The sequence below is a fragment of the Mustela erminea genome, chromosome 1 (assembly GCF_009829155.1).
Source record: "Mustela erminea isolate mMusErm1 chromosome 1, mMusErm1.Pri, whole genome shotgun sequence".
Taxonomy (NCBI): domain Eukaryota; kingdom Metazoa; phylum Chordata; class Mammalia; order Carnivora; family Mustelidae; genus Mustela; species Mustela erminea.
Window position 1 is genome coordinate 180,171,869 of NC_045614.1, and position 17,218 is coordinate 180,189,086.

At 33.9% G+C, this 17,218-nt stretch overlaps 1 protein-coding gene across 3 annotated transcripts in view; it reads right to left on the reverse strand.

Annotated features, from left to right (window-relative positions):
* HTR1F (5-hydroxytryptamine receptor 1F) overlaps positions 1–17,218 on the reverse strand; it is a 145,011-nt gene that overhangs the window by 73,003 nt on the left and 54,790 nt on the right. For 2 of the 3 annotated variants that reach the window (XM_032352010.1, XM_032352020.1), the window contains exon 2: positions 10,696–10,883. The exons of the other annotated variant lie outside the window; for it this stretch is intronic. The gene's annotated coding sequence lies outside the window, so the exon portion shown is untranslated. The remainder of the gene's footprint in view (positions 1–10,695; positions 10,884–17,218) is intronic. 3 annotated transcript variants of the gene reach the window in all.

Here is a 17,218-nt window from a genome sequence, read left to right on the forward strand (position 1 = left end):
TTCTCCCTTTAATTATGTCAGTAGTTGTTTCATGTAATCTGTTGCTCTCTTATTATTATATACTTTCATGATTGCTATTTATTTCTGATGAATTGATCTTTTTTATCATTATGAAATGTCCTTTAACTCAGGCAGTATTTTTTATTTTAAAACCTATTTTATCTGGTATTTATATCAGATAAACTACTTACGCTGATGGTAGATTTTTCCTTGTTTACTGTCAACTATAATATTTATTTATTTATTTAAAATATTTTATTTACTTATTCATTTTAAATAGTGAGCACACAAGCAGGGGGAGGGGCAGCGGGAGAGGCAGAGAATCTTAAGCAGACTCTATGCTGAGTGCAGAGCCCATTATAGGGCTTGACCTTATGACCCTGAGATCATGACTTGAGTCAAAACTAAGACTTGGACACTTAACTGACTGAGCCACCAAGGTGCCTCTCTTTATTTTTATACTTAAGGTGTATCTCTCAGAAACAGAATGTATTTGGGTATTGCTTTCACATTTATTGTGAAAATTTTTCACCTTTTAATCAGACTGTTTAATCCATTGATGTGGTTATGACACGGATTTAGGCTTACTATCTTGGTATTTTTACAATTTGTTCATTAGACAAGGATTTTGTAGTCACAATTGTTATACATGTTACATCTGCTTTAGAATGTTAATTTTTGTTTCAAGTTGTTATTTTTTTTTAATTAAGAAGAAAAAATTCTTTTATTTTATCCAGGTATTTATCATTTCCAGTGCTGTTCACTTCTTGAAAAAGATTTCCCTTCAGCCTGAAAACATCTTTTGGTATTTCTTATAGTATAGGTTTGAGGGAAACCAATCCTTTTATCTAAGTTTTTTCTTTTTTACTTTTGTACTCAGAGGATTTTTTCATCAAAAACAAAAATTGTGAGTTAACTGTTTTTCATCATTTTTGTTTTTTGTTTTTTTAATGTCAGTTCTTAAATAATCCCTCCCAGGTTTTCTGGCCTCTGCAGTTTTCAATAAGAAAGAGTATTTGAATCATTGTTTCCCTATATATAGTATGTTTACTCTGGTTACTTTCAAGATTTTCTCTTTTTCTTTGGTTTTCAGGAGTTTGAGTATTTTTTTCCTAGGCATGATTTTTTTTGCATTTATATTTCTTGGAGTCTACTGAGCTTTGAGGATCTCTACATTTATATCTTTTACCAAACTATGGAGATTATCAGTCATAATTTCTTCATGTGTTTTTCTACTTCATTCTTTCTCTCCTCTCTTCTGGGACTCATTATTATTAAAATTTATATATTATTAACAGTGTAAGAAATAAAGTAGGCTGGTGTTTTAAGTATATGGAAGTTAAATAAATCTTGTTTATCTAACTAAATTTTATTTACAAATAAATATATTGATTAAGCTCTACAGGAAATGAATAATTGATTTTATGGAAATTTTTATGGAAATAATTGATTTTATGGAAATACTGTATATTAGAATAACATCATAAGAAATGTTTCTTTTACTGAAATTTTAAGAATCTTGGGAAATTGATATTTTTTCTTTAATTAGTGATTCTACATGTACTAGAATATTGTTATGATAGTCTTACAGAAAAATCTAATGAAATATAGCATCCAAGGAAGGGTGTGCGTGTGTGTGTGTGCATGCACATGCGTGTGTGTTTGTGTATGTGTTTGGTCTCTGTGTTAGGGCCATGGTTTCACTTGTAAGGTAACTCTGAAGTTATAGACGGTTATGGGTTAAAACGCAGTGAAATAACAAAACTTTAATGATATTTAGTATCCTGTGTACATCAGTGTTAAGAATTATATTGTGTAAGTGAAAATATGAAGTGAAATAACCCAAGGTGAGTATTTGAATTGAGAATTTTAGAAAAGGTTTATTGTGATAAACAGAATTTTAACTCTGTTTAATAATAAATGATATGCAGTACATTCCTCCTTAGATTGCAGATAATGTCACCATTTTTGACTTCCAGTATAATTCTAAATTAAAAAAGGAAACAGCTTTGTTGAAAGCTGTAGGTAACTAAGAACAGATTCATAATGTATATGATCTCAAAAGATTCTATTTGATTAGTGCCTATATTCTTAAAAAGCACAAATTGAAATTCATTTTCCACTAACTATTTAAAAATATTTATACCTCTATCTATATTCACATAACATTTTCCATTCAACTTCATGTTTCTGAGTCTTAATACTCAAGACACATAATATAATTGAAATCATGCAGAATTTATCTTTTGTGATTAGCTTAATCTGTTATACTGTCCTATGGTTCATACATATCGTAACATATGACAGGATTTCCTTTACTTTAAAGACTGAATAATATTTCACTATACGTATATACCACATTTTCTTTATCCATTATTCCATCCATTGACATGTATGTTGTTTCCAGCTCTTGGCTATTGTAAATAATTATGCAATGAACATGGGAGTGCATATATCTCTTCAAGATCCTGTTTTAAAATTTTTTTGAATGAATACCAAGAAATGGAATTGTGGGATGATATGACAATTCTATGTCTAATTTTCAGAGGAATCTCCATACTGTTTTCCATAGCAGACACACCATTTAAATTCTCATTATCAGTGTACAAGAGTTCCCAGATTTCTACATCTTATCAATACTTTTTAAAATTTTTTGTTTCATAAAATACTTAATGATTAGTGATGCTCAGCATTTTCTCATGTACTTATTGGCCATGTATATATATATTCTTTAAGAAAATTTCTATTTAAGGGATGCCTGGGTGGCTCAGTTGGTAGAGCATCCAACTCTTGATCCCAGGGTCACAAATTCAAGACCCACACTAGGTGCAGAGCTCACTTAAAAAAATTAAAAAGATGGAAAATATCTACTTAAATCCTTCACCCATTTTTAAATCAGGTTGTTTTGTTGTTTTTGATGAGTTGCAGGAATTCTTTACAAATGTTGACTATCAACCCCCATCAGATACATAGTTTGCAAAACACTTTCTTCCATTCCATAGATTGTCTTTTCAATTGTTGAAAAGAGTTGGTGATTGTTTATTTTGCTGTAATAGAACTTTAAAGTTTGTATAGTCCCATTTCCTTATTTATTTATTTATTTATTTTTTGCTTTTATTACTTGTGCTATTGTTACCACATCTAAGAAATCATTGTCAAATCCAATGTCATGAAGTTTATCACCTATATCTTCTCCTAGGAAATAAAGTTTAAGTCTTATACTTTGGTCTTTAATTAATTTTATTTTTGTATAGGGTGCAATGTAAAGTCTAACTTCATTTTTTCCCAGAGTTGGAATATCCAGTTTTTCCAACATGTTTGTTGATATGCTTATCCTTTCTTCATTATTCAGTCTTGACACTCTAGCTGAAGGTCATTTGACCATGTACATGACAGTTTACTTCTGTTCCATTGGTTTGTATGTCTATCTTTATGCCAGATTACTTTATGTTTTGATTACTATAATTTTGTAAAATGTTTGAAATCAGGAAGTGTGAGAACCCCAACTTTTCTTTTTCTCTCAATATTGTTTTGGCTATTCAAAGACCTTACAATTCCATGTGAATTTTAAAATTGCTTTTTCTATTTCTGAAAGAAATTGCCTTTGGGATTTTGATAAGGATTGAACTGAATCTTTGCTTTGGGTAATATGGAATTGAAACAATGTTAAGTCTTCCAATCCATGTATGAACATGGGATATTTTTCCATTTATTTGTGTCTTTAATTTCTTTCAGCAACATTTCGTAATTTTCAGTGTTCAAGTCTTTAACTTCCTTAGATAAATTTATTCCTAAATGTTTTATTATTTTTAGTGTTATTTTAAATGAGATTGTATTCTTAATATTCTTTTTCAGATTTTCATTATTAGTGAATAGAAAGCCATTTTTTGTGTATGTGTGTTGACTGTCCTGCATCTTCCCTGAATTTGCTTATTAGTTTGAATAGTTTTTGGCAGAATCTTTAGGATTTTCTATCATCTGTGAACAAAGATAATTTTACTTTTTTTCTGATTTGGATGCCTTTTATTTCTTTTTCTTACCTAATTGTTCAGGCTAGACTTTCTAATCCTATGTAGAATAGAGTTGCAGAATGGACATCCTTGCCTTGTTTTTAATCTTAGAGGAAAATCTTTGAGAGTTCCCTTTGAGTATGATATCTGGGACTTTTCATATGTGGCCTTTATTATACTGAGGTAATTTCCTTCACTTCCTAGTTTGTTGACCATTTTTACTATTACCATGAAAAGGTGTTGAATTCGTAAAATATTTTTTCTTCATCGGTTGAGATGATCACCAAGTTTCATTTTTCATTCTGTTAAGTTGGTGTATTACACTGACTGACTTTCATATTTTGAAACATCCTTACATTCTAAAAATTAAGTTCCACTTAGTTATAATGTTACAATCCTTTTAATATGCTGTTGAATTCAATTTGCTAACTTTTTTTTGAGGATTTTTGCACCAATATTCATCAGTGATATTGGTCTGTAGTTTCTTTTCTAATATTATCTCTGTCTGGTTTTCTTCTCTTTTTTCCTTAGTTTGCCTAGCTAAGGGTCTGTCTGTATCATTAATCTTTTCAGAAAACCTGCTCCAGTTTGTTGATTTCTTTTCTATAGTTTTCTATTCTTTAGTTCATTTATTTTTGCTTGAATCTTTATTATTTTCTTTCCTTTGCTAACTTGGGCTTATTTTGTTTTTCTTTGTCTAATTCCTTGAAATGTAAAATTGGGTTCTTTATTTGGGATCTTTCTTCTGTTTTTAATTACCAGTTTATCATTATTTACTTGTCTATTAGTACTGCTTTTGCAACAACCCATGGTTTGGTATATTGTGTTTTTTATTTTATTTGTTACAATATGTTTTCAAATTTTCCTTGTGGTTTCTTCTTTGACCCACTGGTTGTTCAAGAGTGTGTTCTTTAATTTCTACTTCTTTGTGAGTTTTCCTTTTTCCTTCTGCTGTTGATTTCTAGTTTTATTCCACTGTAGTTGGAAAAGATACTTGATATAAATTTAATATTAAATTTGTAAAACGTGTTTTGTACCCTAACATATAATCGATTCTGAGAATGTTCCATGTGTGCCTGAAAAAAATCTGTGTTCTACTGTTGTTAGATGGAATATTCTGCATATGTCTGTTAAGTCCATTCTATAGTGTTGAGTTCTCTGTTTCCTTATAGCTTGTGTTTGGATGATCTATCCATCATTGAAAGTGGGCTATTGAAAGTGCTGCTATTATCTGTATTGTTTTCTATTTCTTCTTTCCACCTGTCAATGTTTGTTTCATATATTTGAGCATTTTAGTGTTAGGTGCATAAACATTTAAATTGTAATATCTTCCTGGTGATTGGACCTTTATTTATCATCATATAATGTCCTTCTTTGTCTCTTGTGATAGTTTCTGACTTCAAATCTTGTTTTGTTATAAGTATGATCGCATTTGCTTACTTTTGGTTATGATTTGCATGGAATATCTTTTTCCATTCTTTCATTTTTAGTCTATATATGTTCTTAAATTTAAAGTCAGTCATACAAACAGCATATAGTTAGATATTGTTTTTAAATCTATTTAGCTGGGGCGCCTGGGTGGCTCAGTGAGTTAAGCTCTACCTTTGGCTCAGGTCAAGATCTCAGGGTCCTGGGATTGAGAGCTGCATTGAGCCCCACATCAAGCCCTGCATCAAGCTGTCTGCTCTGCAGGGTCTGCTCAGGTTCCCCCTCTCTCTCTGCCTGCCTCTCTGCCTACTTGTGATCTCTCTCTGTCAAAAAATAAATAAATAAAATCTTTAAAAAAATCTATTTAGCCACTCTAGGGGCAGCTGGGTGGCTCAGTTGGTTAAGTATCTGTCTTTGGCTTAGGTCATGATCCCAGGTCCTGGGATTGAGCCCCACATTGGTCTCCCTGCTTAACAGGGAATCTGTTTCTCCTTCTCCCTCTACCCCTCCCCATCTCATGCTCTCTCTCTTTGTCTCTTTCTTTCTCTCCTATGCTCTCCTTCAAATAAGCAAAATCTTTAAACCATCTATTTAGCCACTCCTATCTTTAGATGCTGGAGTTTTACCCACATACACTTAAAATAATTACCAATAGATAAGGATTTACTACTGTCATTTTGTTGTTTTCTGTATATTTTATAGCAGTTTTGTTTTTCTTTTCCTCTCTTCCTATCTTCGTGTTTCACTGATTTTTTTTTTTTTTTTTTTACTGACATGCTTTATCCCTTTCATGTATCTTCTTCAAGAATTTTCTTTGTGGTAACCATGGGGATTACATAAAATATCTTACAGTGATAGGAGTCTATTCTGAAGTAGTAATAACTTAATATCAGTTGCACATAAAAACTATTCCTTTGCATCCTCTCTATTTTATGTCACAATGTCACAAATTAGGTATTTTTTTCTTTTGTATCCACTAACCTAATAATATAGTTGCAGTTATTTTTAATGCTTTTATCTTTTAAATTCTATGCTAGAATTAAGGTGATTTGTGGATCACCACTGCAGTGTCACAGGATTCAGTTTTTGTCTATATATTTGCCTTTGCCAGAAAGCTTTATATTTTTATATGCTTTCATATTGCTGTCTAGCATCATTTCATTTGAACTTCAATGACTCCTTTTAGCATTTCTTGTAAGGTAGTGTAGTAATGAACTCACTTAGCTTTTATTTATCTGTTAAAGTCTTTACTTTTTCTTCATTTTGGAGGACAGTTTGTTGGAAATACCTGTATCAATTATTTCTCTTAGCTTAGTGATAATTTAAAAAGGCAGGAGTGTATAAGGTTCAGACGATGGACCAGAATGTTTGTTGCAAGTAAATATATACTGATGTTCAAAGCAAAATTTCCTGCTAATTCTACAGGGAATGCTAGATCTTTAAATGTATTTAATTGAAGTCTATCCTCTATAGAGTATAAAATCTTTGTTTGTACTTTATAGACACTGGCTTAAAACCAGATAGGGTTTTTCTATAACTCTCTGGTAAGGCAATCTATTTTGGAGTTCAATTTCATTTACTCCTTATATATAAAAAAAATTTTTTTCCTGATGCTTTGAGAAATGTTAACCAGTTTATAACAATTCAGGTAGATAACATTTCACTTAAGAAAACAAAATATAATCAGAAATATCAAAGTCATTAGGGATAAGAAAATATTTTAAGAAAATCTGCTACCAAGATTTGTGTTGCACTGACTCTTTTATCGAAGCATATCTTTGTGAGCCATCTGTTTCTTTCTCCTTTTCTAAGCAGATCTTTTTGCAAGTATTACTTACCCACCACAGTAAAAGAAAATCACACACTAACCAAATCTCAACAAGAGACTATAAAATTAATCTAATTGGTTCTTCATAATTGTTCATAAATTTATTAAATGTTAATCTGAGCACAACTCATTTACTTTATTATAAAAAAGGAAAAAGAGCTAGAAGAAACAATGAGATCCAACAAATGTGAGAAACCTCCAAGCTAAAAGCCACTGTGACAACAAAATCATATAAAGTGTCAGCAATTATACATATTTAACTTCATGAATTGATGTGGCTGGTAAATACTGTAAGATGAGAGGAGAAAAGCATATTGTAGCAGTGCCATAAGGAACACCAGAGAGGGAAACACTAAAAGGAAACATAACATGAATGTTTAAGAAAGAAACCAAGTCATAAACCGTAGCAAAATATCTATATTCTCTTTGACCTGTCACTTACCCTGTTTGTGTGGCAGAGACAATATTTAGATATGTCTTTAATTAATGATTTAGAAAAGAAAAAGAGGAAGCTATGAAGTCAAATCCAGATGTGGAAAAGTTTTCTAGTGTAACTGTATTTCAAGGTCCCTATTATTTGGATAGAGCTGTACCATTTTAAATTTCAGCCAGACTGCACTTTCTCCAGTGAGTAAAATGAGAACACCTATGGTAATATGAATGAAATACAATTTGATATTTTAAGCAAAGAAATTCCAGGCTGCATTAGGAGAATTAACAGATTTTCACTGGATATTACATGTCCAACTTCTTATAGTAAGAAATGCATAGTCCATGGAACACATATACTTTGCTTTGCTGGAGGCAACTCAAGGATACAGGATATAACTCATCTTCTTGGATAATCTATTTTACTTAGAGATTTCTGAATAAATGTTAAAACTTTTTGTCCCCTTAAAGATCTTATCCAATGCTAGAGCAAATAAAATATGTTTCATTTTTTCACCATTTTAAGTGTTCTGAAGATTTCTGTGTGGGTATGTGAGAAAACAGAGAACATGAAGGAAGAAGGGAGTAAGATAGAAATTTTTTTTTTATTTTTATTTTTTATAAACATATATTTTTATCCCCAGGGGTACAGGTCTGTGAATCACCAGGTTTACACACTTCATAGCACTCACCAAAGCACATACCCTCCCCAATGTCCATAATCCCACCCCCTTCTCCCAAACCCCCTCCCCCCAGCAACCCTCAGTTTGTTTTGTGAGATTAAGAGTCACTTATGGTTTGTCTATCCCATCTTGTTTCATTGATTCTTCTCCTACCCACTTAAGCCCCCATGTTGCATCACCACTTCCTCATATCAGGGAGATCATATGATAGTTGTCTTTCTCTGCTTGACTTATTTCACTAAGCATGATACGCTCTAGTTCCATCCATGTTGTAGCAAATGGCAAGATTTCATTTCTTTTGATATCACCTCACACCAGTCAGAATGGCTAAAATCAACAAGTCAGGAAATGACAGATGCTGGCGAGGATGCGGAGAAAGGGGAACCCTCCTACACTGTTGGTGGGAATGCAAGCTGGTGCAGCCACTCTGGAAAACAGCATGGAGGTTCCTCAAAATGTTGAAAATAGAACTGCCCTATGACCCAGCAATTGCACTATTGGGTATTTACCCTAAAGATACAAACGTAGTGATCCAAAGGGGCACATGCACCCGAATGTTTATAGCAGCAATGTCCACAATAGCCAAACTATGGAAAGAACCTAGATGTCCATCAACAGATGAATGGATCAAGAAGATGTGGTATATATACACAATGGAATACTATGCAGCCATCAAAAGATAGAAAATTTTAATGTGCAGTGAGAGATTGAAAAATCTGATACCTCTATGTTCTCTAAGAACTTGCTATTTTATATTTTAATTAATTAATTAATTTTTTATTTATTGATTTAAAAAAAAGATTTATCTATTTATTCAGTTGATAGAGAAAGAGAGAGCACAAGCAGGGGTAGAAGCAGGCAGAGAAAGAGAGAGAAGCAGGCTCTCCACAGAGCAGGGAGCCCAACACAAGTCTTCAGTTCAGGGCCTGAGCTGAAGACAGATGCTTAACTGACTGAGCCACCCAGGCAGCCCAGAACTTGTTGTCTTACTACCACATTTTCATCAAAGGGGAAAATGCTAAAGTATATTAAACAGCATCCCTGGCCCACAGGAAAGGTGTTGCCACAGGTTGAGATGAGCTCAAACAATGATATTTCCTTTAGAGGTCTGAAAGATTCAATCGTCCAGTGTTTAAAAAAATACTTTGACATATTACAGGCTAGTACTGAATTGTTTTTGTTGTATTCTAGATCAAAACACTTTTCATAAAACACTTGACTTCTTTCAACAATCATATTGCATCAACATTTGGTCTTTAAACAATTGTCTAAGCTTTGATTTTAAGTTAAGTTAATGTTCTTTACAGAAATATTGCTCAGGGTGGCTATAAAGGAAATCTAGAAAAGTGGTACTATACTCCCTTCCTTTTCCTCAGTTGTTTTACCATCTGAAAACAAGCACACATGCACACATGTGTGCAAATACACACACACACACACACACACACACACACACACACACACACTTGTGGCATGCATGCCTCTGAAATAAATCCTAACCCAAACAATTTCCCTTCCTTAAAATCACTGGAAATCACTGGCCTAAGAGAAATTCTGATAAATAACTGTAAGAAATCAAACCTCATACTTCACAGGAAAACTATTAAAACTTTTTTTTTCTTTTTACAAGTACAGAGAAAGAAATCTTGTGTACAAAAAACAAAACAGTAGAAAGCATAATGAAACCAGCAAACATCCTGTATTTTGAGGTATCCCTCTAGGTCAATTTCTAAATTTCTTTATAATGTGAAGGTGATAGTGTTGGGTAAAATTTGTGATGCCTTGTAGTAAAGATGAGGCTGTGTTTTAATAGGCTCAAAAGACATTCTGAAGCAACTGGTTGTTTTTTGTTAGACGTATTTATGATTTTGCTTATAGGTGCATTATATACAAAATTAATTGCCTTAACTAGTCTCTTTTCAGCAAGGCTCTGAATCTAAAGTCATATTCTGACTAGTAGCTTTAAATCTCTATTCAAATATATAAATATTCAGATTGGATGTATGTTGATAACACCTTAGTACACAATATTTGCTTTTGCATGTAAGGTTCTTATTTTGAATATTCTAGATAGAAGCAGTGGACAATCAATTGACATGATTCTAGAACAGTGGAATATTGACTTACTGAGTTATTTTTATAAATTGTTTAGCGCTCATTTTAGTGGAAAATTGCCTGATCACCAGCAATTTCAAAAAACAAATATCGAAGCTTTTGGTATGGTTAGAGGGCTGGGACCAACCCTTGGACAAACTTTCATACCAACCTTCACATAGATACAGCGATATTTTACATTTGAAATAAAAAGAAAACCTACCTGAAGGCACCAGATAGTGTCCAAAAGTAGACAGACGTTGGAGACAAATCAACACTTGGTAGAATGGAATCACACGGAGTGGGCTTCCCATATATATGACTTTTCAACTGACGACAGGCACAGGTCTTCATCATGTAGGGTAGCTAAAACTTCAATAGAAAATCCACAATCTTATTGGCTTGAAGAACCTGAGGATAGAATTTGGGTCAAACATAGTCACTGAATGATGTCAGGTGAGATTCCCAAAATGAGAGAGCCTAAGAGGAGGAGCCCTGAATTCCATATATCAATACTAACCCATTCTTCGGCTGATCTGAGCGACATATATGTGGGACAGACTCCAGCAGCATAGCTAAGGCTACAAAAATGAACTGACATTTGGGCTGCTACCATTGCAGGAAAGATAGTTCCAGGTTTAAGCTGGCTATGTACAGTGGGCCAAATAATAGTCTCCCAAAGATGTCCATGTCCTAATCCTTGGACCTGGTCAATATGTAAAATTACAGGCCAAAGGAAATTAAGGTTGATGGAGTAAGATTGTTAGTCATCCTAATTGAAAAAGGAAGATTTTCTGGGTTATGTTTCTAGGCCCGATGGAATCTCAAGGGTCTTAAAATGTGTAAGAGGGAAGCAGCAGAGTCAGTTTCAGAGTGATGGGATATGAGAAAGAGTAGACATGCTACCGTTGGCTTTGAACATAGAAAGGAGCCACTAGCCAAGGAATTCATAGCATCAAGACTAGAAAAAGAAAAAAAAAAAATCTCCCTTAGGTGCCCCTGGAAAGGAATGCAGTCTTGCCAACATCTTCATGTTAGTCCAGTGAGAACAATTTTATACCTCTGATGTCTAGAACTGTAAGGTAAATTTATGTTGTTCAGTCCATTAGGCTTGTGGTAACTTGTTACAAAGGCAATAGAAAACTAATGCAGATTTTGGTACTGGAAGTGGGGTGCTGCTGTAACAAATACCTGAAAATGTGGAAGTGGCCTTGGAATTGGGTAATGGATTAATGCTGGAACATTTTTGAGGAGCATTATAGGAAAAGCCTGAGTTGTCTTGAACAGACTGTTAGTAAAAACATGTTTTTTAAATAAACTTGCTAGAGAGAACCCAGAAGGGAATAAGGAGCATGCTATTGGAAACTGGAAAAAGGGGATCTATAGTGGCAGAGAAGTGAGCAGAAATGTGTTCTACAGTTATATGGAAAGTAAAACTTGTAAGTAATGAATGTGAGTATTTAGCTGAGGAAATTTCCAAGCAAAGTGTTGAAGATGTGGTTTGGTTTCTTCTTGCTTTTTAGAGTAAAATGTGAAATGAGAGAGATAAAATTACAGAAAAACTATCAAGCAAAAAGGATCAAATTTGATAACTTGAATCTTTAGGAAGGAAGAGAGCACAACATTAGAAACAGTAAATGGAAGTAAATGTATAGTAAATATTAGAGGTTGTTCTTTCCCCTCTTAACTTATTTAAAACATAAATTTTCTTTTTAAAGATTTTATTTATTTATTTGAGAGAGAGTGTGAGAGAGAAAGAAATCACAAGCAGGGGTGAAGGGTACAGGGAGAAGTAGACTCCCCACTGAGCAGGCAGCCCGATATGGGACTTGATCCCAGAAACCTGGGATCATGACCTGAGCTGAAGGCAAATGCTTAATGGACTGAGCCACCCAGGCACCCTAAAATGTAAACTGTTTAAAGGTAAATTATAATGTAATTTACCTTTAAAAATATATGTAAATATATGTAAAATATGTGTGTTATATTATAACACAGGGTGGTGAGTTCTAACATATATAAATGTAATACATATGAATAACATAAAAGATCAGGGGGGTAAACAGACCTACATGATTACATGGTTTTTATATTTTATGTGTAGTAGTACTACATTAACTGCAACTAGAATGTGAAAAGCTAAGATATGATTCCTTATTTAATTGATATAATTGATGTAATTCCTTAAGTCATTGAAAAGTATACTAAGGTGAACCATGAGAGACTATGGACTCTGAAAAACAATCTGAGGGTTTTGAAGGGGTAGGGGGTGGGAGGTTGGGGTACCAGGTGGTGGGTATTATAGAGGGCACGGATTGCATGGAGCACTGGGTGTGGTGCAAAAATAATGGATACTGTTATGCTGAAAATAAATAAAAAATTAATAAAAAAGAAATAGTCTAATAAAAAAATAGATATAAATGACTACCAATAAAGGCTTAGGAAAACACAAATTTATGTAACTAGAAGAGGTATGGAAAGGAACCAGCCATCTAATTTTCACAGTGCAATGGAAAAGAACTATTTTTGTGTTTTCTAAAAATATTTATGAGCTCTCTGGCCTTAAGCTTTAGCAACAGAAATTTAAATCTCATACAAGATAAATTGTAAGACATGTTGAATATTGCTACTCTGCACAAAGGATGAAAATGGCTTATCTAGATGTTTAGGTTAATGCCAATAATTATTGTTGGTATATTAATGGATATGTAGTTCTTGCAAAGGCAATAATTTTGATTTTTTCTTCTAACTGAAGATTAAAGAAGCTTGTCATTTCCAAGAGGTAAAATTCTTCATCCTAACTTTTGGGGCTTTACTTCAAAATTTAATGTTTTTCTTAATAGGTGAACCTATTGAGGTTCTAGGTAAAACCAGTAGAGCCACTATTTCAATTTTCAAAAGCAAAATTTCATACCTTCTTAGGTACAATGGGCTTGCACTATGGCATTCTCTTCGAGAATAATTTATTCAATGTTTCACTTATAATTGTTATGAGTCTAAAGGTTGCTGGGGTAAAGCACTTATTTAAATATTCCAATTATTATGCCATGAGCTTATGCAAGCGAAGAAATGCTGAACTGTGATTGAGATAAACTTAATATCCTGTTCTGATTCTAAACCTGGATCTTAACAAAATTGAAAATACAGGATACCTTACTCTGTATATTTATTGTATCACTAATGATGGGAGAGGAAAGTTTAATATAGAATTCAGTCTATAGGGTAGTTTATCAAAGCAACCAGAAATGACTGTGAATCTAAGAAATAAGAAAAATCAATAGAGGAAGGGTGGTGAATTCCAAAGAAGTAGGTGTGTCTGGGTACAGATTGGCCTGAGTCAGAGTTGCACAGAGAAAGGACAACAAAAGAATGCTTAACTCAGCCTAATGCTCTCTAAAAATTACAGTCCAGTGTATGTTATGCTTCAGTTAAATAATAACACAAACTATAACCCAGCATTCAATGGTATTTACACATAATAGAAACACCCTTATATCTATCAATTGGTATATTAAGTTAAAAAATAGTTATTGAGGAGCACCAAGCTGGCTCAGTCAGTAGTAGAGCATGCGACTCTTAATCTCAGGGTCATGAGTTCAAGCCTCACATTGGGTGTGGAGGCTAGTTTAAAAAAAAAAAAGTTATTGGTTGCACTCTAAACAAGAGAATTGATTTTACAATTACCTATATTCATAAAAATTATCCATTTTTCACCTTAAAAATGCAGGTTATCTAAAATGCTATTAATGAAAAAAAATTCAGATTATTATGATAAACATTTCTTAGCAAAGTTCTATATCTAAGCACTGCATTTTGAAATTTCTACATTATCTTCAATGTCAAATGTAGACTTCACATAAGTGGCTATCATGTGTAAGAAGCTTGCAGGTGTTGTCAGTGGTATTGGGCTCATAGACTACACTCTGGAACACTTCATAAATCCCAACCCCTTTATAGCTCATCCCTTCCACGGATTTATATTGCTATCTGCCATATTAATAATTAATACCGTTGTTTTAGGCAAGAACTTACTCTTTAGAGGTAAATAGAAGAGCAATAGATGATATAATTCCCTAGGTGTCGAACATGGAAAAAAGGTTTGCTTCCCTTAATTAGTGGTCCTATTGATTTCTTAGCATTATAGCTATGAAAACCAATCATTGCCATATGGCTGTAGGGATGATGATTTTGTGGTTCTACTCTAGAAAGAACATTCTATTAGTACCTCGTTCCTGTTGTCTATGGAAGGGCATACTGCATACTAAGATACCAGCTGGTTGTGTTGGCCTAACTCCAGAAACCTGACTCAGTCTAATTTAGTATCTTTTTAGAAATGACCATTTATGTGCGACTAATGTGCTTAAGCAATGAATAGCAGTAATACATTCCTTTGACAAAACTTCTTAGACTCAAGGAAGGAAATGCACTGTTGAAGAGGGAAATTAATAAAAACCCAGGTGTTGCAGCCAGCTGTCTCAGATCTGTGACTTTTGCTGCCTGGATTTGCAAAGTGACTAGAAATGGTTTGATCCATTACAAAGTAAGTGCTGACCTCTATGATAAAGCATCTATCTCTCTGTCATTCTTAGTAAAGATATGATTGATAAAAAGGAAGAAATGTACACAAAATATCCCATTGTTGTAAAGAAATGCAGAATATCCATCTTAACTAAGATTGATTTTACAGGTGATTGCAGGTCCTTGAAAGCCCTGAACCCACATTTGCGAATATGGTAGCCAGCGTTCTAAAATAGAGTCAATGACATATAAGAAAGTTCATGGAGCACATGGAATTCCAAAATATCTTTAAAAAGTAAAATATGCAAAGGCAAAAAGGTGATTGATCTGAAGGGCATCCCACATTGGTAGAAAGAGAAGCCCAACCAATAGCAAAACACGACACAAAAGGTCGTGTTATCTTCTCGGGCCAACCAGTGCAATATGCTGGCCAAGGGTGGAGTTTTTACTATTAAGCCCAATACAGACAGTTAAGAATGAGTTCATAGGTAATCACAAGCCACAGTGTGATAGGCCTAGCCAGGCCTGGGCATACGCCTGAGGTACACAAACTTTGGCATTGTTCTGTATAATACTTTGCTCAGTGAAAGCTGCAAACTCACTTAGACTCTACATGTTGGAATATTTATCAAGCCTTAAACTCCTTTATCCACAAAAAACATTTTGAGATTTATTGAAAGTAATTGGATCAGGACCTGAGTTTGGGTTGGGGGTAGAGAATAGGTTATGATTCTCTTTCTCCCTTTACTACTACACTCCTTAACAAAAGGAGAAATAACAGTACACTTTACCATTTTTAATTTTTCTTTTTTCCTTTAAGACATTAGAATACTGAAGAAAGTTAGTTAATAACAAAACGAACAGTGATGTTACCATCACACCTTGTGGTAGGCAGAATAAACCCCAAAGATATCCATGCTCTAATTCCCCAGATCCTGTGATTATTCTACTTTACATGACAAAAAGACCTTTTGGATGTTATCAAGAGTATAGACCTTAAAACAGGAAGATTATCCTGGATTATCTGGGTGGGAGCAATATAATCTTAGAGAACATTCCCTGGTGGGAGTGAGAGATAAGACAGGAAAAGAAGGAAAAGAATGTTGAAGTGTGACAGAACTCAGCCTGCCGTTGTTGGCTTTGAAGATGGAGGAAAAGGTGATAAGGAATGGGGGTGGCTTCTGGAAGCTGGAAAAGGCAGGGGAACACACTCTTCCCTACAGCCTGGAGATGGAACATAGCCCTGCTTTTATTTTAGCTTAATGTAGCCCAAATTAGACTTCTCACTTACAGAACTATAAAATAATAAATTTGTGTTAAGCTGCTAAATTTGTGATAATTTGTCACAGCAATACTTGAAAATGAGTCCATCAAGACTGATAAGAAGAAAAGAAATGGATACAATTATTTTACCCAAGCCCTCCCCTTTACACGGATCTTTTACAACGGCTGATGAAATACGCATTAATACCCTCAGTTTAAAGATGAAATCTTAATTTGTCTAGCTTTTTTCCAGTCACTCTCTTATTCATGCACTTTATAAAAAATATTAAAAATCTATAATATGTAAAATGCTCTATTAAGTGCTGGGACATAGTAGTTAAAAAAAAAAGAATGTAAGTTTTCTTGCATTGTCCTTACATTTTGCTGGAAAAGAAAGGCACTGGACGTGTAAATATAAGTATGATGGACGACAGCAAGGAAAAATCAGAGAGCTACTGGCCTGTAAAATTGAGGCCAGCATGCGGCCCAGGAGGTCAGGGAAGAATGCTCTGAAGATACCACGTCCTAGATGAGATCTAGAATGAAGTAAGTTAGACAGATGAAGCGAGGGAAGTTGTGGGAGAAACACTTTCTTGAGCAAATGCTATACCATGGAGGCAGGTCTGGAGATAAAGCCAGGTTTAGAGTATTTCACAAACTGAAACCAATTCCAAGCGACTGAAAGAAGGGAAGAAGTGCCCGGGTGAGACTGAAGAGATGAGCACAGAGAGGTCCCTGGATCTCATCTTAAAAACAAGGAAAAATGAGTCAAGGATTTTAAACTAGTGTATGACTGAAAAATGTTCACATTTTAAGTATTCCTCTGGTTGCAAGAGTTTCAATGGCTCGGAAGGGAGGTAGTGGGTTGTTTTCCAAGACAATTCATACACCATAGTGACAGACCAGGGAAGAATGATAGAAATGAAGATTGAAAGAATGTGCTACATTCAAGAAATATTTAGCTT